General features: G+C 39.5%; 1 protein-coding gene across 2 annotated transcripts in view; it reads left to right on the forward strand.

Moving 5' to 3' along the window:
* The window catches only part of CMSS1 (cms1 ribosomal small subunit homolog), a 402,242-nt gene that overhangs the window by 209,388 nt on the left and 166,291 nt on the right, over positions 1–26,563 (forward strand). The window contains exon 1 of one of the 2 annotated variants that reach the window (XM_079767142.1): positions 5,864–5,958. The exons of the other annotated variant lie outside the window; for it this stretch is intronic. The gene's annotated coding sequence lies outside the window, so the exon portion shown is untranslated. Of the gene's footprint in view, positions 1–5,863; positions 5,959–26,563 lie in introns of those variants that run through there. 2 annotated transcript variants of the gene reach the window in all.

A 26,563-nucleotide genomic window follows, 5' to 3' on the forward strand; every position in this document is an offset into this window, starting at 1 on the left:
AATGCAGCTGCTTCCTACTCACAGTCATTTTGCCACAGGCCAGCTGTGTCTCATTCATTCCCATATCCACTACCTCTTTTCAACCCTTATACACCCGAACTAGAATGGAGAATAGCAGAAAAGAGAAAAGCAATTGATAGAGAATAGAATTGAAGTTTAATAGAAAAGAGAGGCAATGATTCTGGGTTCTGAAACGACCTAAACCTTTAAACCAGAAAGCCCTTAGCCACAGACTTCTGGGTTAAACCATTTGTTGTAGTTATAAACTGTGGGGGATGTCGGTGTATTTGGGGAGTGCTAGGGGTAGGGGCAGTAAGAGATTGCCCCAATTGAGATAACCTCAGAAATGAACTCAAATTGGGCTCTTGATTAAATTTTGTTTTTGTGGTCTGAATTGTTAACTTTGTATAAGTTGGTTCCCTAAGTAATCTCTAAATTTCTTCATAATAGAAATTGTTATCTACTTCCTTTGAGTACATTCACCCACACACTGCTTTCCTCCTTTCCCATAATCATCATCACTACTACCCACAGATGGATAAATTTGAGTTTCACCTTTCACCCCTACTTTTCATCAAATTATCATCTGTAGTTTTCTGCTATAAAGTCTCCTTTAAAAAAAATTCTTCCACATAGTTATGGAACCCATCATTTAAATCTTGGAAGTTTTCGTTTTCCTCTTTTTATATTATTAAAACTCAGTTTTGGAATGATAAGACTCCAGCTTGCTTATCTTACATCTTCTCTTCCCTTAAGAAAATGCCAATTTGGAATGCACTCAGCCCTAAGCATAGTGACTCCTAGAATTTGCTACTTAGGTTAAGAAATTAAAGCTAAAAGCAAATGTTTCTGGCACTGTTTTGAATCAGATAACCAAATTAATAATTGCAGCATGTCAGCCAAAGTAAGCAAACATTCTTGATAAGTAGAACCATGATGCATTGTCTTAAGCTGTGTGATTATTAAACCACTGCAAGCTCTTAAAATTGAGCTATTGCTAATATGCATTATAAGGGATTTAAAATTTTTTTTTTACTTTTCAAGTATTTTTGTATGGTCTCGTTTTATGTACTCTATGTCCCAAATCTTACCATATTCATCTTCATAACTGTTTAGTGTCTTACTTAGCTGGTATTTTATACATGAGTTTATCCCATCTCTTGGCCTCTAATTTGCCCTGACTTGCTGTTTCTTGTGTCCTTAGCATTCATTAGCCTAATCATAGATGTTTGAAATGGGAAGAAAAGAAGAAATCACCCGCCATTTTCTGTTCTAAAGGCCTTTATAACTTTTCCTATTTCCTCTTCATGAGCATGAGAGTCAAGGATTTGAGTCTCTCAGATCTAGTGGTTTTATCTTTTATTTATTGAAATCAGTATATCTTCTTGCCTAATTTTTTAAAATATGTTTTTATTTATTTCAGAGAGAGGGAGAGAGAGAGAGAGATAGAAACATCAATGATGAGAGAGAATCATTGATGGGCTGCCACCTGCACACCCCCCACTGGGGATCAAGCCTACAACCCAGGCATGTGCCTGACCCGGTATCAAACCGTGACCTCCTGGTTCATAGGTTGACACCAACCACTGAGCCACAGCGGTCAGGTTTGCCTAAAATTTTTATTTAACTAGAAAACCAAGTTCATAAACCTGATTTTTGCAGGTTCACTGATCCATTTTGTATGAAATATCAAATTCAGGAAATCCATGCTTGTACATCTCCCACCACAAAACAGTGGTACAATGAGAAAAACCAAATCATAAAAAATGCAAAAGTCCAGTCAAGGAAACCATAAAAGATACATTATGCAATGAAGTACAGAGTTAGGGACAAGACACAGGCACAGGGAGGCTAGAATTGTTCCTGAATGTATAGAGACTTGGCTCTGGTTGCAGTTACGCCAACCTCCACAGTGCTCAAGTCAGACAAGTGCTTTATTGATGGAAGCTGGAGTGTTGTATAAGCAAAATGGGCCTTGTTGCTTTGAGCTCCATTGTTATGAATTGTAATATGAGACTGACAAGAATCATTGGGAAAGACACATTAGTCATCTGGTGGCAACAGGGAGTTGGCAAGAGCTGGCCACTGAAGGAGTAAAGGCAGATATCTGTTGGTGAGCAGATGTTCATGGCCTCCTATTCACTGGTTATTGCAGAGCATGGGGTTATTACTTTTCTAAGTACTTAGGTTCTAATTTTCTTGCTATTTGGGAAACTGAGGCCTTCCTTGGGGTTAAGAGTTGGAGTTGGTTTCCCAGCACAACCTTACTACGAGATCTATACACAGGATGGTGCCCTTCTCATCTACAAAGTTGTCATAATATTTTCCACCTTCCTGATCCTTGTACTCACATCATTACCATAAATTGCTGCTGCCCTTGGAGATAATCTCTTTTCTCACATCAGGGTTTTAGTATTTCAGTAAAGCTGTGTAAGCGATGGGGAGAAAAGAGCCTTTCCATAAAGTTAAAGTTTTTCCTGATAAAAGGTAACTACTCCACCCCTCCTTCTTAATTAGTTCCCTGCCAGCAATAGCATAGACTTGAGCCAGTGCCATATATTTTAATACCATAAGGACTCGCTTGATAAAGGCTGTGCATGGCAAAAGGGAAAAAAACAGCCCACGTTTCTAAGCTAAAATTTTCCAAGATTTCCATATGAGATGCAGCCAGGGCACCCTTCATCTAATTGTTACCATGTGTTTTCTGTAGTCGTTGGTACCCTGCAAGTCTCATTCTCCAGCACTTCTAGAGATTAGAAATTACAGGAAATGCGAGCCATGTCAAGATGGAAATCTACTCTAGCTACAGAGAATTTGGTCTTTGACAAAAAGAAGTGCAATGGCAAAGACAGGGAACAACTGTGGGATTAATTCTGTGATCTTTCCAAATAATTACTAAGTAGTTATTGGTCTGTTAGTAGCATTCAGTATTGTATTTCATTGCTCCATTAATATTTTGCATGTGTTTGCTAGTTTTGCTTCCCTTCTTGGTATACACTCTAGATAGGAAAAGGATTGTATTCTTGCTTTGCCCTTATATTTTGTGTGGAGAACTACACAACACTAAGTAGTTGTTGGTATCTGACTAATTGCAGCAAAGTGATTTCCTTGATCCCTGGTCATAGGAGAGATTAATTAATTAATAATAATTGCAGAGTACTCAGACAATTCAGAAACCTGCAATAAATATAAGAAAGAAACCTATAGCCGAAACCGGTTTGGCTCAGTGGATAGAGCGTCGGTCTGCGGACTGGAAGGTCCCAGGTTCGATTCCGGTCAAGGGCATGTACATTGGTTGCGGGCACGTCCCCAGTGGGGGATGTGCAAGAGGCAGCTGGTCGATGTTTCTCTCTCATCGACGTTTCTAACTCTCTATCCCTCTCCCTTCCTCTCTGTAAAAAATCAATAAAATATATTAAAAAAAAGAAAGAAAGAAAGAAACCTATAAATATAAGAAAGATATTTTTCTCTATGTGGCTGATAGTGATTTTCAGATCTCATATAATGATAGTTTTAGCCTCAACATCCACCAAACTTTATCATAGTTGCTAATCTATCCTATATAATAAAAGGATAATATGCAAATCAACTGAATGGCAGAATGACCAGTCGCTATGATGTACACTGACCACAAGGGGGCAGACGCTTAATGCAGGAGCTGCCCCCTGGTGGTCAGTATGCTCCCACAGGGGGAGTGCCGCTCAGCCAAAAGCTCTGAGCTGGGCTCACGGCTGGTGAGTGCAGCGGCGGTGGTGGGAGCCTCTCCTGCCTCCGCCGCAATGCTAAGGATACCCAACTGACGGCTTAGGCCCGCTCCCCGGGGAGTGGACCTAAGCCATCAGTCAGACATCCCCCAAGGGCTCCTGGACTGTTAGAGGGCGCAGGCCAGGCTGAGGGACCCTCCATTCCCAGTGCATGAATGTTGTGCACCAGGCCTCTAGTGTGTGTGTGTGTGTGTGTGTGTGTGTGTGTGTGTGTATGTATGTATGTATGTATATACATACATACAGAGACCAGAGACCAGAATGGCAGAACGACGAGAATAACCAGTGGCTATGATGCACACTGCACAGCTAACCAGCCTGATCTGGGCCCCAATTGGACCCCCTCCTGGCGAGCCCCAACCTTGATCAGCCCTCCCACCCCGATCAGGGGGCGGGCTGGCTGGCCAACTGCCTGCGGCCCCTCCCCCCCACCAGCCCAGCTTGATGGGCCCCCATCAGGGTGGGCCAGCCAGACCACACCCGTGCTCGAATTTGTGCACCGAGTCTCTATATATAAAAGCCTAAGCAACCGGAACAACCGGAACGATCAGTCAACCAGTCACAATGACATGCACTGACCATAGGGGGCAGACACTCAATGCAGGAGCTGCTCCCTGGTGGTCAGTATGCTCCCACAGCCAACCTCCCATGGCCCCTCCTCCCGGCCGGCCGACCCCCATCAGGCCCTGGTGCTAAACCATTCATAGAGACCTGCTTCTGGGTTGGGGTTTCATAGGTAGCAGAGCAGCTTCTCACTGCGATCTATTGAACATCAGCCCTCAACACAAGGGTTTGTCTTGCTCCTGTCTTCTCCCTGCCCCGGGAGCCGCCCGCCCGCTGCAGTGGCAGCACAGCAGTAAGGGAAGGAGGAGGGGGGAAGCGGGGAACTGTGTGGTGGCATCCATTACTTCTACACCTGGCCCAGTGACCGTTGCCTCCCCTCCTGACCCTGCAGAGGCCTTTGGGCCCGGACTGGGACAGGAAACCAGGGTGGGTGACGGCAGACGCGGCCCCTTTCCCAGAGGGGCCAAGGGCCGACTCCCTCCTTGGGGCCAGTGGCCAACCTCCCACAGTCCCTTCCCCCTACCCCATGCCCGAATTCATACACTGGGCCTCTAGTGAGTAATAAAATCGACTAGTTTATGGTAGACTCAAAAGGAAAAATAAAAGATCTGTTACCATTAAATATTAGAATGTCTCTGAATGAGAATTCAACTTGACCACTCAAGACTTTGCCTCCTGTTTGAAAAAAATTAATGGATTTTAACCAAACTTGCAATATTACTTAAGAATGTAAGATTCATCCCAGCCAGTGTGGCTCAGTGGTTGAGCATTGACCTATGAACCAGGAGGGTCACAGTTCAATTCCCGGTCGGTCAGGGCACATGCCCAGGTTGCGGGCTCAATCCCCAGTGTGGGATGTGCAGGAGGCAGGAAATCAATGGTTCTCTCACATCATTGATGTTTCTATCTCTCCCTCTCCTTTCCTCTCTGAAATCAATAAAAATATTTAATTTTTAAAAAAAGAGTGTAAGATTTATCTTCAGTACAGTTTATTTTCCTATTGTCCTGAAACAAAATGATGGCTAATATAAATTTCCACGTAATTTCTCTGAGCAAGTTGGAGCTCACAGTAGTGGTAATAATAATGGTAGCATTGAAAGCAAGAACAAGATTGCCTGCCCCTGTTAGTAACCTAAGCAGTCAAAGGCATTAATGGACCATGAAAACTGGAGAGCTGGGGTGACCGTGGGTCAGAGCTAATGTACATAGGCGAGCACAGTATAGAGGAAACTTTCATCGCCTCCACTACACTGGGCCTTTTCTCTTGATAGAGCAAGCTCTTAATTTCCCCAGGTTGTTAATCTGGCACCTTTCATGAACCTCAGTGTTCACTTTGGAAAATAAAAAAGGAAACAGCCAAAACATCTAAGTGTTAAGGGGGAAAGAAAATCAACAGAGGAAATTACAGTAGCTCTTGATACAGTGGCACCTTTTTCTGGAGTCAGATGAGGTGAAGATATTTGAAAGTTTGCAGCTTTGACAGTCTCTCTTTAAGACAGTAACCAGAGGTTGTGGGAGAAAATGTGGCATGCATATGCTGCCACGGTTTAGTTATGGCCTTTAAGGCATATGTGCCTACATATTCAAAATTGGCCTCTTAAAGTATATGTGAGAATCAAGTGATTTGAAAGTAAATACCACTTCTTTTCCCCTTTGCTTTTGCTCCCTGTTTGCCATTTCCTTTCTAAGGTTAATTACCCTTTCTAAAGGAATTGGTGTTTCCTGGTCTGGTATAGTTTATGTTTGTGCTGGATAGTTGTTAAGATACCTGCCTTGTCTTATGGAATCTAATATATTGAGGGTTTGAGTATGATACCAAGTTCTTACTTTCTTCTCTCTTATTTTTAGGTAAGTCATCATCAGATCGGAGTAACGTTTCATTTAATGGAATTTTCCATTTGGTAACGTATTGCTATTTTTGTCAAATGATGTAAACTTGCATTTTTGTGATGTCTCAATCTGTATTTTCCCACACATTTGACCTCCGTAGTATATGCTATCAAAGGCAAAGGAGTTGGCTGGGAAACAAGGAGAAAGGCATATAACTAAATATATGTATAAGTCAAATACTTTTGAAACAAACCTACCTCTTTATAGCTATTTCTATCAAATTTGCCTTTTAGAAAATGGAAATGCACGAGTTATCATATTTAATTCTATTTATAAAGCATTGGGCTTACTTTAGAGACTCCACCAAGTTTAGAACAGTGGCTTTCCATTTGTTTTGGATGAAAATCTGGCATTCCTCAAAATTTTACTCTGCATCTTGCGAAAACATTTTATATAATCAGAGAGCTTTTCTTTTGAGTCATAGTTTTGAGTCTTTAGATATTTGTTTATTTTAAAACACAGGTATTAAATAGAAGAAGCAAAATACACAGTTTTAGTAGTATAAAACAAGGATTTTGTGGCACATAGATGGTACCAGAGCTTATGGTCCATAATAATAGAAGGTTGAAGCCTCCAAGAGTGAGTATAATGACAAGGGGACACATCCTCCCATCAGATGGTTTCTCCCTGATGTTCTCAATCTTTTCTCTAAAGGAAACATAAAAGATCTGTTACCATTAAATATTAGAATGTCTCTGAATGAGAATTCAACTGAATGTCTCTGAATAAGAAGGATGTCTGTATCTGCTACACTTTCTGCAAAGGTAGGGAGTTGAGTCATGAATCCTAACAATTATTTCTATAGAATGAGGCATTATCAATCTATTGAGGAATAAGCAACCAAAGCCAAAAAATTCTACTCCCAACATCATGCCTTACCCAGCGTTGTGTGTTTTTTTTTAAATGGGAATGTTTGTATGTTTTATTTTAGAGCTTAAACAAAAATATATAACTTAAAATACCCAGAAAATCAGTTGGATGTCATATATTCTTTAGTTCTACTATTCCGTTATCTCTTCCTTTTCACCAGTTTTCAATATTTTAAACTACATGCCTGGTAGTTAGTAATTATAAACCCTACAGAAACCATGGAACATTGGCACTTATTTTGCTGATTCAGAAGAGCCACAGTCCTTTTATATTGGACTAGAGGTCCGGTGCACAAATTCGTGCATGGGTGTGTGTGGTTCCTCAGCCCAGCCTGCACCCTCTCCAATCTGGGACCCCTCGAGGGATGTCTGACCGCCCATTTAGGCCCAATCCCAGTGGATTCCTGCCTGCCTGATTGCCCCTAACCGCTTCTGCCTGCCAGCCTGATCACCCCTAACCACTCCCCTGCCAGCCTGATCGACGCCTAACTGTTCCCCAGCCAGCCCGATTGCCCCTAACTGCCCTCCCCTGCCAGTCTGGTCGCCCCTAACTGTCCTCCCCTGCAGGCCTGGACGGCCCCAACTGCCCTCTCCTGCTGGCCCGGTCACCCCTAACTGCCCTTCCCTGCTGGCCCGGTCATCCCCAACTGCCCTCCCCTGCAGGCCTGGTCCCCCCCCCAACTTCCCTCCCCTGCAGGCCTGGGTCCCCCTCAACTGTCCTCCACTGCAGGTCTTGTCCCTCCCCCCAACTGCCCTCCTCTGCTGGCCCGTTCATCCCTAACTGCCCTCCCTGCTTGCCTGATTGCCCACAACTGCCCTCCCCTGCAGGCCTGGGTCCCCCCCAACTGCTCTCCCTTGCTGGCCTGGTCTCACCCAACTGCCCTCCTCTGCTGGCCTGGTCACCCCTAACTGTCCACAACTGCCCTCCCTTGCTGGCCATCTTGTGGCGGCCATCTTGTGTCCACATAGGGGCAGCCATCTTGTGTGTTGGAGTGATGGTCAGTTTGCATATTACTCTTTTATTAGATAGGATGAAGAAGTGATAGGCATTGACATTTAATTTTAAAAGTTTAGTGGTTGAAGCAAACTTCCTACTAGGTCAGTAGGCTACCCCTTCTCTTCTAAAATATAGGCCTCACCCCACAGATCTAAGAGCGTATAGGATGGGGACCATTTGTAAGCTGCAAAGCACTGTGCTTTTTGGTTGAATGAATGAATAGATGGATGAATACATAAATATTCATATTAGAATTTTTAAGTGAGTTTTAGTATTAGAAACTTTAAAAAATTGATAACTTCTCATTATAGTCACAGTTACCTTGTGTTTGGCTGTATATGATATTGTATGGATGCTTTTTTCATATATTCCCATATCAATAATCATGTACCTAAATTAGATTTTTTAAATACCTTTGTGAGAGGAATGGTAGGTGGGAAGAAAGGCATAGATAATGTCCATTAACCCAAAGTATTCCAAAACAGTTCTTCAAAATCAAAATGTTGTTTGATTCTGTCCTTGAGTTGGATTTTTAACACCTTCCTCTGTCTTTTATGTTCCAAAAGGATAAAATGCCTAAAAATTATTTCTGGTCCTTTTATATCTTTACACTAGAAAGGATATTGGTAAAATGAGTATCTTTTCAACCATTCATAAGATCTGCTAAATATTAATTGTACAAAAATGAATTAATTTCAATGCTGTTTTCCCTTTTTCATTCCTAAGAATCTCTCTAGTTTTCTTATTGATATAATTAAAAGCCCAAAACTGACAAAATATTCTTTGTATTTCCTGAGAAATTGGCTCTTTGAGAAACTCCAGCATTCTAGTATAGTATTTTAGAATTTTGGAGAAAATTTGATGAATACATGTCACCTGGTAAAAGGTAGGAACATCTGGAAATGAGAATTCTTCCTAAAACTGTGGAAGCTGGAAGAAGTTCTAATGCTTAAGGAGAAATTCACCCACCCTGTTCCAAATTAAGTATTGAATGCAGTTCAGCTAAACTGCCATCAGAAAAGGCATAAACATGTGGGTTTCTCAATTATAAAATGAGTTGATAACAAAACCACGTCACCAGTACTGGATTGATTTCTGGATCCCTAAGCATGTTCTGATAGCAGACCCATTTCAAGGCCAATAAATTGAATTAGATAAAATATGCAGAGAATGTTTGAAATTAAATTTAATAGAAAATGGAATGACCAAAGTTTTTGTTTCTTTTCTAAAATAAGCTTCTTCTAAACAGTTGAACAATACTTTAAAAATATTCTCAATCTTAAGTTCTTTGCTTCTGGAATTCTGATGGTTCTTGAAACTGAGTACTGAGATTATTGAAGTAAATGTTGCTACAGCTATGACTGACATTACAGAAGAGAAACTGGCTCTTAAATTCTGTGTGCCTCAGTTTCCTTAATCTGTTTGCCTTCACTCAGCTGAAAGCCCCATGAAGTTAGGGACTGTGTGTGCTTTTTCTTGTTTTTTGTACCTGGAACACTTGCCATACTGCCTGGTAAACAGTAACACTCAGTGAATATCTGATAAATGAAGAGAGATACCATCATATGTAAAATAATCTCAACCTCATATGAAAATTGTGAGAAATGAAATGATATACTTGTATATATATAGATAGATATATCCATCCCAAAAGTAAGTGCTCAAAAACAGTTATCTTAACAAATATGATTTATGCTAACCACATTCACACCAAAAAAGACTCCTTTCAAACCAGGATGCCCCTATTAATTTGTAGTGGATGGCATCTTATACCTGACTAGAGAGCTAGAGTTGCTTATATCCCTAGGTCCCTCCCTGATATTGAATAGATCTACATAAGATAATTAATTAACAACTCAGAAATTATTTGAACATGACATGAGAATAAAGGGAAAACATTAAAACAGGCTAATAATTTCCTTTCTTATTTTAAGGTTTCTATTTAAAATTCGAACCATACCACCCTTTGAATAGTGCTAGGTAAACTGACAAGGTTTTATAACACAGTTTGTTTATTTTATTTATTTACTAGAGGCCCGGTGCACGAAATTCATGCATGGGGGGGCGTTGTGTCCCACAGCCCTGCCTGCACCCGCTCCAATCTAGGACCCCTCGGGGGATGTCAGACTGCCAGTTTAAGCCCGATCCCTCTCACAATCTGGGACCACTGACTCCTAACCGCTCACCTGCTTGCCTGCCTGATCGCCCCTAACCACATCTGCCTGCCTGCCTGCCTGCCTGATCGCCCCTAACTACCTCTGCCTGCCAGCCTGATCGCCCCCAACTTCCCTCCCCTGCCGGCCTGATCTCACCTTTAACTGCCCTCCCCTGCTGTCCTGATCGCTCCCTAACTGCTTGCTCCCCCGCACCGGCCTGATCTCGCCCCTGCTTGCTCCCCCATGCTGGCCTGATCACGCCCCTAGCTGATCACCCCTGCCAGCCTGATCATCCCTAACCGCCTCTGCCTAGGCCCCGCCACCGTGGCTTTGTCCGGAAGGAAGTCGGACGTCTGGAAGATGTCCAGTCAACCTGGTCTAATTAGCATATTACCCTTTTATTAGTATAGATTTTTTTTTTTTTTAATTCTCACCAGAGGATACGCTTTTTATTGATTTTTTAGAGAGAGGAAGGGAGAAAGCAAGAAACATTGATGTGTGAGAGAAAAATTGATGTTGCCTCTTGCACACACTCAGACTAGGGATCGAACCCACAACCTTTTGATGTATGGAACGACGCTCCAACCAAAGGAGCCACACTGGCCAGGGCAGTTTGTTTTTGTGTTTTTTTTATCTGTGAGTGCCGGATTACTACAGACCAATCGATCATTATATGATTTTTGAACATATTTATTTTCGTTCAAATATATCACACTGATCACCTTAATTAGATTAGGAAGTGCCACCTATACTCATTTTTTTAATACATTGGCCACTTTCCAACCAGCTACAGGTTTGATTTGTAACCGTTTTCTAATCTTGTTTATTGTTTTGATCAAAAAGTCCACTTTGCACATTCTATCAGTGTCTTCTCTTATGGAAAACAGTACCATTGGTGATCAGGAAAAACCAATATGGGAGCTAAAGTAATACTTTTTTCAAATAGTGACTGTTTCCATAAATACGTATTGAATTTCTATTGTGTGGGCATCCTGGAATGGGACTCAACAGGTAACATAAATCATGACCATTTGTGAGTGGTGAAACTGAAAGCATAGGTGTTCCCTGTCTTCTAAATCTCAATCCCCAGAACAAAGAGGATGCCATGATGTCCAGCCGTGTTTCCCAAAGTGTGTTCTATGGATCACTAGTCCTGTGTGATGTACTAACAAAAGCCAAGTAAATTTAAGAAAAATAGCAATCAATACTCTTGATGAGTCATGGTGCAAATAAAATAAATCTGGTAAAAGCTCTAAAATGTCCTACACAAAGAAACAAATTTAGCTTTGCTAACTAATTTAATTGGGAATATACTTGGAAGAAAACGAACAGTAACTATACCTTTAGAAGCTTATAAGTCATGTATTCTGTTATTTTTAATTCTATTTCCATTACCTTTTGAGACTCTGAAATTGAGAATATTTTATCCTTCTGCCTGTTCTTCCTCCATGCTATCCCCTCCCCCTGATAGGAAAGATGAATGGGAGAAAAGAGGGGAAGTAGGAGGAAGGGAAGGGGCATGTGTGTTTGTATATATACTATTATTGACTGTTCTTATTTGTTATGTGTCTATACAGAGCCATTGTGTAGTCCTTGTATACTTTAAAACTTTAATTTATACTAATATAAAATCCAAGTTATAAAATTGTTATATTATATAATTAAATACAAAATATTTTTATTTTGATTCTGTAACAAATGAATAATGATTACCTGAGAAAGTATGTCCTATAGTTAACGAAGTTAAATTTGTATTGGAAGAATTTTTTTTAATTTGTATACACAAATTGCTATTGTTTCTGTCATTTTTATTATAGGTTATTAAGTTTAAAAGTTTAAACTTTGCACTCAGATGAAAAGTTATGAAGATATTTGTACTATAGAAAAACGTGCACTCTCTAGGATCTTTGAATTGTTATTTTGGATAATAATATTTTCTCATTCTTGGAGGAACCTCCCTAACACTACCATAAGCTCCAAAACTTTAAAAGTATATTATCTTGACTGGTTTAGATGAAAATTTTTCTAAGATATTTTCATTTATTTGCCTTAAAAGAACATATGCTGACCATACTTTTTCTATGACCCAAGGTCATTATCTAGTTCACTTTGCATTTCAGCAAGTGTACCTCCTGTGTCTGATGATCCTCTCGGGCCCTATTGGATACATTAGTTTCTTTACCACTATTGGACAGCTTCTGAATGTTGTGCTTTGGGGCGATTGGGTCAACTTTTTATAGCATTTCTGATTTCCTTGCTGTGAAGACTAGCAGACACCTGTGAAGGTGCCTCACTGAGCCTCACTCCCTAATCTGATGCTTCTAATCTTCTGTGAGGGTGAAGCTAAAATAACCAACCATATGAACATGGGTGTAAAGTAAGAGCACATTAGGAAGCACTTTTCTATGTAAAATCCGTGAAATTTGTAGATTTGGGCTGCTCAAGAGTACTTCTTTTGCTATTTCTTGACTTTGAATCGTTCAGACATTTTAGATACATGAAATGTTGCTGCACGTTTATAAAGTAGATGCTTTCTTGATCCCTTTCCTTAGTAATGCTTCTAGGAACACCTCCGTCTGTGTTATCTTGTGGCCAAGTGAGAATAGTTGTGTCTAAGATATTAATCAGCATATTTCCATCTAATTATAGTTCACAGCTTCCTTAAGAACCATTTTACATTTACCTGAACCTTGGTTTAATTTTGAACTGTAATGAAGACCTTTAAATGGATTACTAGTTTTTCAAATTCACAGTTTGTGACTATATATTTAATTTACAGTCTGTGACATTACATATACACACATATATGCCATAGAAATTTTAATAAAGGCTTCATAGTAGGCTTATTTTGATATTCTCCTTTGTCAAATTGATGTGTCCTAAGAATGTCTATCATTAAAAATCAATATTTACAAAATATTTGTTAAATTATGTGACTCTGTCTGATTACCAATTAAGCTGAAAATTAATGGAGTGCTAGAGAGAAGGCCAACCCAGTGTGTACATTATACAGAGCTGGAAGAACTAACGTGTTAGATCAGGCAAGGTTTCTATGGCTCTGATATAGATTGTAGCAGTAAAGCTAGATGAGGTTTTTAGCACCTCCAAGTGACTATTGTAATCATACCTGTTCTGTAATTACTTTTCCCATTTTTAGTAATTGTTAGTTAGCTCATCATATCCCTTCAACACCTTTTTATCCTCTTTAAACCTCTGCTTTATTTACATGTCCAAATCTACCTGGCACCCACATTACCAAAGGAGAGCAAGCAGGAAACACTGTAGTAACCGAAAAATGAAATGCCTCCGTATATGCTTTGTATTACCATCAACATATATACTGAGATCTTTTTTGAAAAGTCAGTTAAAGAAGAAATTTGAGAATCTTGGGTTACCTGCCACTTAAAGTTAAATTGTGATATGGACTATTTAAAGAGTGTAGCAGATCCTTTTTTTTTTTTCCTCTCCAAAATGATTTCTAGACTTCTTGGGTACAGCTATTGATTATCTTTCCATTCCTTTCCTATTTAAACATCTTCTCTTTTTAAATAGTATAAAAATAAGCGAATGCATGTTTGTATAAGAGTGTGATTCACATTCTATAGGTCTATAATCTTCCTTTCAAGCTGTTATCACAACATTAGGAATAAGTAAGAGAATTTTAATCATATTGTCATTTAACTTTGTAACTCATTTTCATTTGAATTTATTTTTTATTCATTTGGAATTTATGGGAGAGAATTCCAGAAAGTTAAGTGGTTCGTTCTCTCTCTCTCTCTCTCTCTCTTTCTCTCTCTCTCTCTCTCTTTCTCTCTTCAGTTAGAGGAAGTGGGTGGCTAGCATGAGATTGAGGGCCGGGAGAGTATGGAACTAGTATGAAACCTCTACATGTTAAATGGTTTTCTTTTCTGAGTAATATCTCTATTGAATAATCACCCTGGGTAGTAACTGTACATGTTTAAATCTTTGGAAAGTCTTACTATAATTGAGAAGTTTGCTAGCATATCATGTGCCATGTAATTTTATTTTCTAAATTTATGTGGCATTTAATGTATTCATTTCTCCGTGCAACCTTTTAAAACCTTTGTATCTTCATTTATTTTATTGCTCCCACACCCTTTTCCTATTTTATCTAATTTTTTGCAATTTACGTAGCCATTTTGCAAATAAACCTTTTGCAGATTTTCTAAAAGCTGGATTATTTCACTATGGTCTAGTGCTGTGGTTTCTTAGTGAAAGACAAGTTTACTACCGGAAGCTGTAAGTTTCCTAAGTTCAAAATCTGTACAAGTTTACATTAGAAAGCCAAAATATTTCCTCTGTATCACTGAACTTCCAAAAGAAGACAGAAACCTAGCCGATTCCTTAAGCTTCTGGGTATTTTGAGGGCCTGAAATAGAGCATGTGAGACCCAGCATTGCTTTGGCCTTTTTTTTTTTTTTTTTTTTTTTTTTTTTTTTTTTTTTTTTTTTTTGAGAGCTGCAAATGGGGTGGTATCTTTTGCCAAGACCTAAACGACATAATATAAATTGGCAGGAAGGTAGCCTCTCTTTCACCTTGTTCTTACAAAAAGAACAGCAGGTTAAAAATGAATAACTTTTTTCAAGCAGTCTTAGAAGTTTAAGTATTGGTTTTTTTAATGATGTATCTTAAAATTCACCAAGTCAGTGTGTATGTTGCTATTTTCTAAGAGCTAAGTTAGAAGGAAATGAATAATTTAAAATTTTCTTTGTGACAGTGTATTCTACTTTTTAAGGCCTGTTGATTGCATAGACCTCAAATCCCCATGCAAAATTCCTTACTATTCTTACCTAGAAAATTGGAGAACACAGTCATCCCTGTGTCACTGCTGTTCTAGGCATTAAACAAAACTGTTAAAAGTACTTGAGTTGCCCTAGCCTAAAAGTAGTTGGTTAGAGTATCGGCCCTCACACCAAAGGGTCACAGGTTGGATTCAGGGTCATTGGCACGTTACCTGGGTTGCAAGTTCCCAAGCCCTGGTTAGGACGCATGTGGGAGGCAACCAGTAGATGTGTCTCTCTCACATCGATGTTTCTCTCTCCTCTCTCCCCCTCCTCCCTCCCTACCACTCTCTCTGAAAATTAATGATGAGGATTAACAAAACAAAAAAAGTACTCAAGTTTCTGGTGACACACTCTAGAACTCTCTTATATATAAGTTCATTCTTCTTTGGAATTGCTACGAAAGTGAGACTAAGTTTTGTGCCCTCAAATATATCCCTCTTGGTTTATTATTTCCTTCCAAGTTAAGCATCTTTAGCACCATTACTTCAAGAAATAAGCTAACATAAGCCTAACCAATGGACACAGACACCAGGTGGGTGAGGGCATGAGTGGGAGGTCGGGGTCGGGGGGCAATTGAGGGATAAGGACACATATGTAATACCTTAATCAATAAAGAAAAGATAAGAAATAAGCTAACAATACACAGGATTAGGCAAGAAGCTTCATAGGAGAATGAGTCCTCAGAATTTCAGAATTGCCTCATTGGAGAGAACATTCTTATAACATTGTGTTTTATTCAGAGAATCTACTAAAGCACTGCTTTCAACAAATTAGTGAATTTTATGTCAGGTATCTTGGTTGCTTATATTTTTAAAATCTCAGAATATACATAAAAATAATTCAATAGAAAGAATGATTTGCTGTTTAAAGAAAGAATATCTAAAAAAAAAAAGAATATCTGATACTTGCTAAAACTCTGATCTTTTTAATGGAAAAAGAAGAATAACTTGAATGCTAGGTCTCAGAGTGTGTGTGTATGAAAGAGAGGGAGACAGGAGACCAACCTAGTTTTACACTCATCTCCTTTTTCCACAAAGTGTTGCAGTAACTTGGAAACAAAACACAATAAAATTCACATAGGAATTTTAAATAATAATTTAGAGGGAAGACTAGAGAAAAAGAATGGTATTAGAATAACTTTGGGTCTCTCAGGAATCCTACAGAGCTTTTGATTCAGATGCATGCTCTTGCAGTAGTAGGAGCATTAAGAGGGGAGTCAAAGCACAATCAAAGAAAATATAAGACTTTCCAGTGGTCCTTCCATCCATGCTCATCCTTGTGAACTAATAATGCCAAGTCCACTATCAGCCCTTGGGTTTCATCTGGCCTGTGCATTCATTCTAGCTCCTCTGGCTCTGCCTGCATGTTTGCTATGGCTTGATTGTGCCAGAGTGTTCATTCCATTGCTGTGGAAAGGCCTGCAGTTTCAGCAATTGCACATCCCATTCACGAATAGCATTGAGCATGGTTTTGGAAAAATCACACGTGCATCTTGTATGGAGCTTGAATATTTAAGAGGCCTTCAAAACATCACTCTCAGTTTATTATTCTGGTGACTTCACAGATACTTCCATAGGACCGACATAGGTGAGTGGCATCCAGAAACTGGCCAAGCACAGGGGAAAGGAAAGTGTGATTCTCTTCAGCCTGACTCAGCTATAATAGGTGGAAAACCTGAGGATCTTTTTCTTCAGTGATCACCATTTTGTCATTTTTTTTTTTCATGGTTATTTTTCACTTCCCAGTTGTTATCTGCATTTCTTTCTAAACATAAGCGAGGAGCCTTAAGAAGCAAAGAGAATTGAGGGACTACACAGAGTGAGAAAATTCAAAGTTTCAGACTGAGGTCCCCACCTCTGAGCTCACACTTCTTTTTACACTATTATTTGGCCGAAGATCTGGCACTAGATACAAAGACTGCAATCTCTTGCTTCCTAGATTTCTACTGTCATTTTTGCCTGGAGGAAGGAAAATAATTGGTGGTAAAGAGATGGCACCTGAAAACGGAAAAGTCATGGATGAAAGTGGAGTACGTGTTACCTTCTGGTGCAGGCCAGGTGGTTGGGTGTGGATGTCATGTGTGTCCCTAGTGCAGTCACCCTTGCAGTGGTAATTCCCCCAGTTTAGCCCCCATGGAGTATTGTTCCTTGTTTTTCTATAGTGCTTGTCAAAATGCTATGACAACTGGCTGGTTTTATGCAAACAGAGCCTGGCTCTCAAGAGACAGTGTGTCTGAAAGTCAAACATGGATGGCAGCCATTGGCAAGCACAGGAGTCAGAAACCAGATTGTTTTCTCGTTAGATGAACAGCTTAAAGCAACGTAAAGTTAATTGAAGAATTCCTTGAAAGTGAAGTCAGACTAAAAGAAATGTTCTGGGTCTATAATTTACTAAATGTGAAAGATCTGTAAGTGGTAGGGAGACTAAGAGTTTGGGGGGAGGAGAGAACATTTTTGTAAACAGATCTGGCTTGTATTATTGCCTAAGCAGTTTTAATTATTTGCTCTAATAATGTAGATCTGCAGAAGAATCTCTAATTAGGTAAAGCTTGATTTATAGAGTTGGCCTCATATAAACCATGATGTCATGGTGTGCTGCAGAAAATTACAGGCCTGGTCTTGCCGTTGAAAACTATTATTTCTGCCTAAGACTATTCACACTCTGCATGTCTTACTCTTACGAAATTAAAGCATCCTGTGTTCTCATTCTCAATGCCCATTGCCCAGGTAAATTCAAAGTATATTATTACTCATTAGGTAATTTATCAAATGTATATTTTAAAAATTGAAGAGGCAGGGACAGAGTTTAACTACTAACTATAATAGTTAAAGAAATCTTCTTGGGAACTTGGCAAAGACCAACCTATGATTCTCTGCAGAGTGGATTAATTCTCCCTTCAGCTGACAGACTGACAAGGACATGCCAGACTGTCAACTATAGTGTCTGTCTGTCCTTCCCTGTCACAACCCTAAACCTGTACTCCACTTTTCCTCTCCCTCCCTAGCCACTCTCTGGAAAGCTGGTTCAGTGTCATGATTGCGTATTTCACCTGGTTTTAAATAAGAGCATGGGCTTCTGTAACATCTCACTGTGGTTCTCATTCCTTTTGCCATCACAGTAGAGTCTTGATGTAGGGCCAAGGCCTTTGCTTTGATTATAGGTCTACTGATTATAATTTCCTAACATTTTTCTTGCATTAATTATACCTTAATGGTTGCATTGTTTATGCCTTCCCATTTCAATTTTGTTACAGTAGAAAAGACTTAGAAGGAATCCTTCTAGATTTTCTTTTGCATTAGACAATTCTATTTTAAGTGATTTGCCTTTATCAGGTCTTCTCAAACTATTCAATGTACTTTGCATAGAAAACAATTCCTGCCTTTCACTGTCATATTTCATCAGTTCACATAATATGTGATTAAATTATGTAATTATAATAACTAGTCCAACAGGCATAAACAGGTTTGGGAACAAACACAACTCTTTAAACAGTTGGAAGAATTGCATGGGATGTACTAGAGAATCATCTTCTAGCCTGCAGCATTCAGTATGTGTGGGCTCAGTCTTGAGTTAAACAAAGGGATAAAATTGGGTAAATGGAGCTCAGTTATGAGAACTTCTGAATCAGTACTCTTCACATTCTCTTCATTTTACAGATGCAACCCGGGCGGTTACAGGAATTTCCCAAGGTTGTGTAACTAGTTGGTAGCCAAGCTGGGGGTCCTACCACCCAGGCCAGGGTTTTCCCATGGCACCAGAAGAGGATTGATATCCTAGCCCCGTGGTCGGCAAACTGCGGCTCGCGAGCCACATGCGGCTCTTTGGCCCCTTGAGTGTGGCTCTTCCACAAAATACCACGGCCTGGGCGAGTCTATTTTGAAGAAGTGGCGTTAGAAGAAGTTTAAGTTTAAAAAATTTGACTCTCAAAAGAAATTTCAATAGTTGTACTGTTGATATTTAGCTCTGTTGACTAATGAGTTTGCCGACCACTGTCCTAGCCCTTTATTGTGCTTGTCTGCTGGCTAAATGCAGGTTTGCAGTGTGTACTTTGATTTATTACCACAAAGAATATGTCTTGATGCTTACTTTACCTATAGTGTTTGTGTTACTAATTAAATTCTGCTTGATATCAAAACTGATCCTTCTTTATTATTGGGAGTTAATCCAGGTCTGAGATCTGTCACTTCTGTCTGTAAATGACCATAATTATACGAAAGAGAGGCTGCATGGAAGTACGCTTCTAGCATGGCTTGTCCTTCTCACCAATCTACAGCCCCATTCGGTTCATGGCTGCTTTTGTCCTTCTAAAGGCAGTTTTCAAAGGTCATAGCCTTTGAGACAGAGCTGCTCTGGGGGTAAGGCAGGGCTGTCAGGTTTATATTTATTTGATCTCTCACAATCCATATGTACTGACGTTTGTAATATCATGTTGGAAAGATGTTTTTAAATATCACTTTCCTTTTTCCACTCCTTCCTTCTTCCAGTGTTTCCCTTTTGCCTCACTTCTTTTCAGAAAATATTTGATATTGCCTAGAATCAAAATGTACCTACAACTGGGCAGTTAAAAATAAAATCAAAACCATTCAGATGAATATGAAGAAAGGCGAGGCCAGGGGGAAATGTTGTATTCAAATCCCTGAGGTAAAATGGTTTTGTTGTTATTGAACATTGATTTCATTTAGCTTTGAGCTTCCTGATAGACAAAGCAAAACAAGACATTTGGATTCACATTGTTTTTATGTGCTAAAGGGAAATGTTATCGAGTCTTCCACAAAGACATTGTTACCAAGTACTTTATTCTGAGCCAGTTACACTTATGTAAGGGAAGCTGAACAATCATCTAGAGCAGGGGGTTCTCACATACATTAGAGTTTCACAATCCCTATTGTAGTCCATCTCCATTCTTGCTGATGAGGAACAGATGTCAAGAGAAGATAAGTAATCTGCCAGTCACCAAGCTCGTTGACAATAGCACCAGCCTGGAACTAGTGTCCCTCAGTACCAACCTGGGGCTCAGAGCACCCTTGTTTGGAAATCACAGGTACAGTAAGATGTGGTACTGAACCTGGTATGGACAGTACCATACCTCACTACTGGCACTGTACACATAGGCTGTCTAGTGAGTGGGAGTTAGGCTTGACAAAGTCACAATATGCGAAAAGTGGTTTCTTCAAGGAGCTGCTCTTTTATTTTTATTTTTAATCCTCATCCGAGGATATTTTTCCATTGATTTTTAGAGAGAGTGAAAGACAGAGAGAAACATCGATGTGAGAGAAACACATCAATTGGTTGCCTCCTGCATGCGGCCCGACCAGGGTCCAGGCCGGGGAGGAGCCTGCAAATGAGGTACATGCCCTTGACCAGAATCAAACCCGGGACCCTTTGGTCCGCAGGCCGATGCTCTATCCACTGAGCCAAACCAGCTAGGACCAAGGAGCTTCTCTTTTCACAGAGAAGAGAGACAGAGGCTGGACCTCTGTCCCAGGTTGCTGTCAAATCACTATGGTGGGGAAAATCTAGAATAATAGGTCCCCCTTTAATACTCCATTTTTAAATAAATACTTTGTCAAAACTTCCCTTTCTTTAAAATTATGGTCAAGTTTATGTTGTTTTTTATGACAGTAAGTTTATGAGATAACTTTGGGTATGGGTCCCAAACTCAACTGCAGAATGCAGACAGATACAAACAGCTGTTTATTACCCAGAAGGCCAGGTGTAAGATAACAGGGAGCAAGCCCTATAGTGCATCAAAGGGCCAGTGTCCTCTCTCCAGGGCTGCTGCTTCCCAGCTTCAGTTGAATTTTGTCTTTTGTATAATGCAGATATACAGTTAGCCATATCTTCTAGTGTTTTGAGAGTAACTAGAAGTCTGGATTATTAAATTAAATCTGATTTTAAAAGTTGACAACGTTCTTCCACTTGCTCAAGCCAGAAAACTTGGAGTTGTCCTTGACTCCTCTCTTCTTTCAAAACCCACATGTAATCCATCTGGAAATCCTGTTGGCTCCACCCTCAGAATATATTCAGAATCTGATCGCTTATTACAGATCTCTGTTGGACTACTATAGCCCAAATCATCTCTCTCCAGGATTATTGCAGTAGCCTCCCAACTGGTCTGTCTTCTATGCTTTCTTTCCTGTAATCAGAGAGACCTTATTGCTCATCTACTTACAACCCTTCAAAGGCTTTCCATCTCACTCAGCGTGGAAGCCAAAGGTCTCCCAATGCCCTACAAGGCTATCTGAGCTCCCCACTACAGCCACAAATGGCCTCCTACCTGCTCCCCAAATACACCAGCTCATTTTCTCATCATGACCTCCTCCCTTGCTGTCCCCTTGCCTGAATGCTCTCTCCCAGGTATTTCCATGGCCCATTCACTCCCTCCAACCCTTTGCTCAAACATCATCTTCTCTGAGGCCTTCTTTAGCCTCACTCTCTAAACTTGGAGCCAAACACGCATACCTTACCTCCCCCTTTCAGCTGTTTTCTCTTTAGGACATGTCATGATCTAGCATACTGTAGTTTTTGTTGTTTATTACCTATCTTCCACATTAAACTATAGGTTCCAAAACTATAGGTTTGTATATTTTTGTGTATTTGTTTACTGCTATATACTTAGCATCTAGAAATGTCCTTCACATGCAGTGTGTGCTCAATAAATGTTTGATGAATAAATAAATTTTTTAAAAACCACAATTTTTTCAACTTGGGGGTCAAACAGACTCTTCAGTGGGCCAAACCCAGCCTACACCCGCTGTGAGCTGGGGTCAAAAAGAAGAGTGAGCCGCTCCGCAGCTGTACCTAGTGTCTTGGGGACACACTTCATGACAGCATCCTGGCCCTTCCCTGCTCAGGAAACCTTAGAAGAGCCCTTCCGCTCCACTCCTACACTTTGTCTCCTTGCTTCCATCCTGCGGAACTCATGCATGCTTGTCGTGTTATGTCTCAGCACTGTTTTTCCCAGTGCATGACTGGTTAGAAGATCAAGAACATTCTATAAACTAGTTTAGCCTCCTGAGTGAATTTCCAAACCTCTGAAGGTAGGAAACATTTGAATAATTTGACTTGCTTCCCATGACACAGAGTTTAGAGCTACACAAGCAATGAATCAGAGGAAGAGCACTACAAGCAGAGGGAAAAGCACCTGTAAAGACGCCCAGGTAGAAAAAGCCTTGATTGATACTGTAGAAGAGAGCAAGTGAAAAGATAGCAGGGAGTAAAGTGGAAAAGTGGTTGGGAAAAGGTTGGAAAGGTAGGCAGAGCCAAATCCTGCAGGCTGTGGTAAGAAGTTTGGATATTATTGTTAAGTCCAATGGGAAGACCAGAACTCCTGAACTATTCATAGTGGTGATTGTTTTAAATACAGCTTTTTACTGAAGTATGACATATATAAGTCCTGTGATGTTTTTCAAGCAAGTCAGTGAATTGGTAACAGTCATTTCAACACTTAGACTTTATTCCTTTTGTTCAAAAAAAATTTTTTGGACTTAATTGACTGACCAAAAAAATATTATTTTCACATTTATAACTAAAATATTAAAGTTTATTTTTAAAGCTTACTAAAATAAGTAAATGTATTTGTACAGAAAATAAGCTTTATTTTAGTTACATAGCATTATAGATTTGGTTATGATGATTGTTTAATAAACTAAGATTCCCCGGGGACATTCAGTCTTTTTAATTGTATCCACTTTAGTTCCATAAATAAAATGATAACAGAGCCATTCATTTTAGTGTTGCATTTCTAGCCTTTTTCAAAGTACTATCACGTTAAAATGTGACATTTTTTGCTTCTAAAAATGTAATTTAGTATACTTACACTATACCAAATACACATTAATTGCAGTTTTCAGAATAAGTACAGCATTAAAAAAAGACAAAGTTCAAGGTTTATTTCAGCTCATTTGTTCCATTCATAAAATAGAATCAAATATTGAGCAGTTTACTAACATCCCATAGAAGATAGAACAAGATGTTTTTAGTTCAGCATATGAGAACAGTAAAACATTAGTCACGTGTTGTTGTTATTGTTTTAAACTTCAAAATTCTGTAGGCCAAACTGAGCCACTTGGAGGGATTTTTTTTTTTTTTTTTTTTTTTTTTTTTAGTTTAATCTTGGCTATCTGGTTGCTAAAAGGCCAGATTTTTAGTCATGATAACTTTTGGGATATCAACAGTCAGAGCAAAATCAAGCTATAGATAAACTGGATAGCCGAGGGAATGATAAGGAGTTAGGTTAAAGTCTTGCAACACTCAGAGGCAGCCCAGATGTGACATAAGTTGCAACAATAAGGAGAAAAACTTCACAGCTCTTCATAGCCTTCTCACAACTGATTTTTACTTCAGTAGCATGAAATGGAGGTAAAGAAGTAGAGAGATTTAGAACTGGGAAGGATCATAGAGTCCCTATTTTATAGATGAGGAAACTGAGGGCCAGAGAGATAGACTTCTATCTTCAAAGACTTGCTCAGTGTCACACTGAGTTAACCCTTTGCACTCGCTTGCTTTTTTCATCGAGCTACCACCGATGCTAACCGTGTCAAGTCACACTCGACATCCGAGTACAAAAGGTTAATGTAGGACTGAAGTTGGAATTCAGAGATCCTGTTTTCTAGCTCACTATTCTTTTCTCTACTTTGGGTTACTCTGTAGTCATTGGAATTGTATCGAAATGGAATGAGCTGGCTGAGGTGAGGAAGGGAGCTCTCTGCCACCAGAGCGAGTTATCAGGCAAAAGCTGAACTATGGCTACTACTTGACATGCATTTTGATTTTCCATGAAGGAAACTTGGGTTCAGAGTCTTCTAAGAGCTTTTCCAACTCTAATTTTAATGAGTTTAGATAATTTTCATCATATTTGTAATCAGGTAATCATTTGACCTTTCTACTTACAACAGTCATTGTTCATTCTTATTCATGCACGTGTCATCCACTCTAGTCTCGAGTCTTTTCTCAGACCTTTTTTCCCTTTGAGGGCACCTGTTCCAAAGTTGCTCAGTAATGCGGAATGACAAAAAGGCAGGCCAAGACTCCAAGCTCTGCTCACCACTGGGAATGATGAGTAGTCATTTTCCCCGTAACCAATTTAACTTTCTACATTAGACCAGTATCCAATGACTGCTGATTTCCTTCTACCACACATATACAAAATTAGCTATATAATTAGTGAAAGGGAGATCCATGATAATGAAATCAACCAGCTTTCCTACCTCTAACAAGCACTTGAAATAGTAAAAGATCAGGTGATTTCATAACCCAATAAGGTATAAATTATTTTTAAAGTAGATCACAGTAAAATTTCTTTACTGTGTAGCGATATAGTCTATTCTTGGCTTAGAAATGACTTACATAGATTTACATTACAATATAAAATGCATGAAATAGGAACTCTGATTAGAAATGTATTTGCCAACTGATAATGTCTGTGTGACTAGAAAGTCTCTGCATATTGCTCTATTTGAACATAAAATTATCTCTGCCCATCCCATCTCCATCCCTTTGTCTAGCTTTACACCCTATTTTTTTCTGCTATAATTTAGGAAGTATTTTCCTAGACAATATTTTTAGACTATTTGCTTAGCAGTCATATTTATGATAGGGAATTTCCAGAAAACAAGTGATTCAGTCTCATATGCCCTAAGTATCCCTATTCTCTAGTGGAGCCCATGTTGAATTACTCATTGTAGTAAATATATGGTCACATTGGGAACCATCTCCATAGGTTCAAAACTGAGTTTTAAACTACCACCCTGGAGTCCTGTAGGGAGATTTCTAATATCCTTATTCCCTTCACTTCCACTGACCCTGAATTTGGGATTTGGGAAGGGGGGTGAGAGAGGAAGTGGTAGGGTTTCACATATTATCACGGTGATCCAGTAAGACAGTGACGGACTAACTCTATTTTTCAAACAACGGAAACTCAAAACCCAACAAAGTAGAAGCCATGTTATAGGACTTGAGAAGTTGAGTACTTTAGTTGTCCAGAACGAACATAACAACAAAACCTGAGACTCACATCTCCTGGCTCCTGCGTCAGTTCTTTTTTTATACAATCCTATTTTATTCATACTGAAAAGTCAAGCTAAGACTCTATTTCTTTCCAAAGCTGAGGACAAACCCTATATCTTTTTTTTAAATATATTTTTATTGATTTCAGAGAGGAAGGAAGAGTGAGAGATAGAAACAGACCCAGGCATGTTCCCTGACTGGGAATTGAACCATGACCTCCTAGTTCATAGGTCGATGCTCAACCACTGAGCCAAACTGGCCAGATAGGTCCTGTATCTTATGTGTGTTTGACCCACTTTCTCCCAAGAGGAAGACCCCCCCCCCCAGGGCAGGGTCCACAAACTTCTGTGAACTGTCAGAAGTTTCAGCTTTGCCAGCCCTATGGTCTCGGTAACAACCACTGGGCACTGTTGTAGCCCAAAAGTAGCCACAGATATTATGTGAACAAGTGAGCATGGCTGTGTGCCAATAATACTTTATTTATGGTCACTGAAGTTTCAATTGTATGTATTTGTCATGTGTCTGAAAAAAATATTCTAATTTTGATTCCCCCCTCCCCATCACCATTTAACAATGTAAAAGTTATCCCCATTGGTTATACAGAAAAAGACTATGATCAGAATTTTGGCCCACTAGCCATAGTTTGCTAAGCCCTGTCCTAGGGGAATAAATCATGAACTATGAGGAAGACTATAGGTATTAAAACATGAAGAGACAAAACATGACACCTGAAGGACAGATTTAAATGTGGCCGGACATGACTGATGGATGTGGGTATGCAGGGAGAAGTAGTTGGATGCCCTGACCCTTGATGCTATTTTAGATAATCTTGGTTGGTACTCAGTCAAATTCCAGATTGGCCATTTTGATTTACTCTCCTAAGATTTACAAAAAGCAGGTTTTAGCGGACCTTACAGAAGAAAAGCAGATACCAGAAATGGACATGTGACTTAGTTTGCCATAAAGTATGTAAAGCCAGCAGAAAAGTTTCTTAGGAATGGCAGCTGGTGGATTTGTTATCAGTGAGTCATTGTGAAGTCTGTCTGAGGCAAGACTCATTCCCCTTTAGCAAAAACTAGTCTGTGACTTTGGACTATATCTTCTGCCACTCTGAAAGAACCCATAATAATCTCTGTTTTTATGACATAAAATAAAAGGTAGGTTGATAAACTTTTAAGTTTAAAAATACCTGTAAATTCAGAACCATAAAGGACCATTTTTAAAAACAGTATGGATATTTAGGTGCAATTGAATATAGCTGTGTTGCTCCATAGGGTAAATCACCTATAACAATTGCATAAATGGTCATTTGCTTATTTATAACAAGAGCACATTATTATGATAATGATCATATAATTTCCATTTTTTGAGCAGCTGTCTACTGTTCCCTAACACATAAGTTTATTTATTCCCACAACAACCTGGCAAGTAGGTGTGACTCTCCTGTTGAAGATGAAATTGAGGCCCAGTCACACACACTGAGTACAGGACCAAATCTGTATCTCCCTGA

This window comes from Cnephaeus nilssonii (assembly GCF_951640355.1).
Source record: "Cnephaeus nilssonii genome assembly, chromosome: 3".
NCBI classification, from domain to species: Eukaryota; Metazoa; Chordata; class Mammalia; order Chiroptera; family Vespertilionidae; genus Cnephaeus; species Cnephaeus nilssonii.